This window comes from Rhinopithecus roxellana, chromosome 11 (assembly GCF_007565055.1).
Source record: "Rhinopithecus roxellana isolate Shanxi Qingling chromosome 11, ASM756505v1, whole genome shotgun sequence".
NCBI classification, from domain to species: domain Eukaryota; kingdom Metazoa; phylum Chordata; class Mammalia; order Primates; family Cercopithecidae; genus Rhinopithecus; species Rhinopithecus roxellana.
The window spans coordinates 138077641-138081004 of NC_044559.1; the positions used below are offsets into that span (position 1 = coordinate 138077641).

At 58.5% G+C, this 3364-nt stretch overlaps 1 pseudogene; it reads right to left on the reverse strand.

Moving 5' to 3' along the window:
- Positions 1-1535: 1535 nt before the first annotated feature.
- Positions 1536-2162, reverse strand: LOC104670537 (annotated as a pseudogene).
- Between the last annotated feature and the right edge of the window lie 1202 nt (positions 2163-3364).

Consider the following 3364-nt stretch of genomic DNA (forward strand, 5'->3'; position numbering starts at 1 on the left):
CTCAGGGGAATGCTCTGGAGAACCCTGAGCCCACCTCCTGCGCTCGGCCCAACCTCGGGTGCCCAGGTCCAGCCTCCGACACACAGCTCCCAGCGCGGCCGCGCCACACCTCCAGGCTGCGCCGGGCAAAGGCGCCGCCGGCGTGTCCGGCGCGGCCTCCTCCTCCAGGCCGCACTTGTGAGTCAATAGATAAAAGCTTGGCGGACTGAGCAGCAGCCTAGGATATCGCGGAAGCCTCCTGCGGGGACTTACACGGCTTGTCCCAGGAGCTTCCACAACAGCCTGGCATTGAAAGTAAAGTTATAATATTTTCCGCCAGTTTTTCCCAGCCCGGCCCCCAAGCCTCTGATCTTAAAGTCCCCGCATCAGACTCCGGGGGGCGTCCCTGCAAGGGTGCCACGTTCCCGACACAAGCCAGGGAATAAATCTCCCTCCCAGGAGAAGGGCGTGGCGGGGTGGGGGGGAGCAACAACCACAGGACCCGTGACAGTGGCCAACCCTTAGAGACCCCGCGTGCCTGCCAGGCGCCTGAGCCCACGCCGTCCACGCTTCCCCGCCCCGGCGGGAACCAGCTGTTCCCAGTGCACTTGCGAGGGCCCTGGGGTGACCCCCGCCGACGCCAGGCGTGGGTTCCAGAACCCCTTCCCAACAGCACAGTTCCGGCAGCGCGGGGAGCCTGGCCCTGGCCTGACAATAAAGAAATCATAACGGACAGAAGGAAAGGGGCACGAGGCTGGGAAGGCAGTGGCTTTAATCCGGGGCCTGCCCCCTTCAATTCTCCTGCGCAACGGCCCCGAAAGTGGGGTGGAGACGGGGATTGAGGCTGAGCTCGCTTCTTCCTTGTTTTCCGGGTCTCGCGCCTCTGAAGCGAACTGGGCCTGGAGGGATGGCGGGGATCAAGAGAGCCGGGTTGGGGTCTGACTGAGGGAAAGGTGGGGCCGGCCCCTGGGCCCGGGTCAGAGGAAGATTACGAGGCGGAGCCGCTGCCTGCCCGCGCCTCACCCGCTTGGTCCACCCAACGGCTCCGCGCTAGACTCGCGGCTGCGGAAGCGGCGGGCCGGGTGGTGATTACAACCCGGGGCGCTATCCCTTTCGAACCTGACCCCCCAACTCTGCTCAGTAACCGGATTTCCGGAAGCCGCGACCTCGAAGCCCCCAGCGTTTCTCCATCCATGGTGCGGCCGGGGCTCCTGAAAGCCTCGGAGCCGCAGCTCCCGCCTGCAGCACACGCCTCGGACCCCAGGGAGCAGCGCAGCGAGGCTGAGCACCGCCAACCCCCCCCCCTCCCCCGCATCCGGAGAGTAGCGGGCAGGTCCCAGGCTGAGGACCTGCGACTCCGTGGGACTCCGGTGCCCGCCCCTCCGCCCCTCAGCCGCGGGCCTGGAATTCGGTTGAGTGCGGAGACGGCGACCGGAGGGGCGCAGAAAGCTCCTCCGGGCGTCCTGGGCTCCAAGGACACAATTTTAAAACCAGCGCAAAATCCGAGTCCCGCCGCCCGCCGGGGGTGGAGCGTGGCTGCCTAGCTGAGCCCCGTCTCAGGCTCCGTCCGCTTTTGTGACGCGAGGCCGCCCGGTGAGTTCCAGGGCTCTGTGGTACCCCAGCCGCCGACGCTCTCCAGTGTCTCTTGGCCGAGGCGGGAACGGAGCTGGGCGCCCAGACGGCGCCGGGGTAGTTTCTCTGCCCCCGCCTCGTGGCTGGAGCCGCAACCCTGCCCCTTCCCCACTGAGGCTGCGCCTTCCTTCCTCGAGGTCGGACCGCGCCGGAGCCCCTGGCCCCAGGCAGCCTGGGCCGCAGCTGTCATGGAGAAGCCCGGTGCTCACGTGGGGTGCCTGGCAGGAGGCCCGGCCGCCCCGCGCCCTTCTTCTCGCCCACGACTGTGGCCGGCGGTGGCCTCTGCTTCCCAGACCCACTAACAAAGCTGGAGATTGCTGCTGCGGAGTAGGCCCTGGGACCTGCTGCTTCTCTTGGCTCCTGGGCTCGCAGCCGTCGGGGCACGGAACGGCTGCCCGGTGTGTTCCCTCCTCCGGAGCGGTGGCTAGGGCTGGTGGGGCGTGTGCGACGCGGGATCCCGAGCCCGCCGCTAAGCATGGCAAGGACCAGCGCGAGCCTCTCCCCACTGCGGCCTGGACGGCAGGCGTGGGTTGGGAGCCGGCCCAGGACATCCAGGTGGGATGGGCCACCGCTCAGGCGCTGTCCCAGGCGAACGCGGCCAGGAACAAACCCCATGTTTTCCATCATATGCTGACTGGGAGCACTATAAGAGTTATGTGAAATATTAATTTCAGCCCCCCATTGTGCCACTAAAACTCTACCCCAAAGATTAATGGGAATTGGCATGAAATAGGGCTGAATTGTACCCTTTTGACCATCAGGGCCAGTGCAAGGCAAGATAAATGTGCTCTCATAAAAGCTCTCAGCTTTTCCAACACCTACTAGTCCCATGTTAGAGGGATGTTTAAGCCAGGAGGAAAACCATAAACTAGAGGAAATAACAGAAACATCAGCAGCAGTATCTACTAGGCCTTCAAACTTTTTTCCTTGAATGTGTATGGTGCAGGTGGGCCATTGTTTAGAAATTGCATTAATTACATTAATCCAATAAATGGCCTTTTCACCGCTGGAGCCCATTCCAGGGCTACGTGTCTTATCTGCTTTGTTTAAAATGATATTAAGTAGTAAAAGCGATTGAGTTTGTTTAACAGTAGTAAAAGAAACAGGAGCTTGGCCTGGGGCGCGAAACCTATCCCAAGCTCTCATACACGCCTTTGTTACTTGTTTTGTGGTAAGAGTATCAAAGCCTAATTGGGCATAAGTATCAGAGAAATTATCAGAACCTGTGAGCTGAACCTGAGTAATTAGAGTGCCATTAGTCTGACATAGCTGAGCCTGCAGACAGACCTCTTCGGACCACCAAGTACAAAATTGTAAATGCTGAGATGGGGTCAGAACAGCTTTTGCCAAAACATACCAATCTAAAGGAAGTAAAGTGACCTCCATACAAAAAGTCTGCAATACCATTTTAACATGAGGAGAAGTAGGGCGATACTGAGTACAAGCATCCTTAAATTCTTTTTAAAAAGTAAGATTCCAACATCATCCTGATACCAAAGCCTGGCAGAGACACAACAAAAAAAGAGAATTTTAGACCAATACCCCTGATGAACATTGATGCAAAAATCCTCAATAAAATACTAGCAAACCGAATGCAGCTGTGCATCAAAAAGCTTATCCACCATGATCAAGTGGGCTTCATCCCTGGGATGCAAGGCTGGTTCAACATATGCAAATCAATAAACGTAATCCAGCATATAAACAGAACCAAAGACAAAAACCACATGATTATCTCAATAGATGCAGGAAAGAC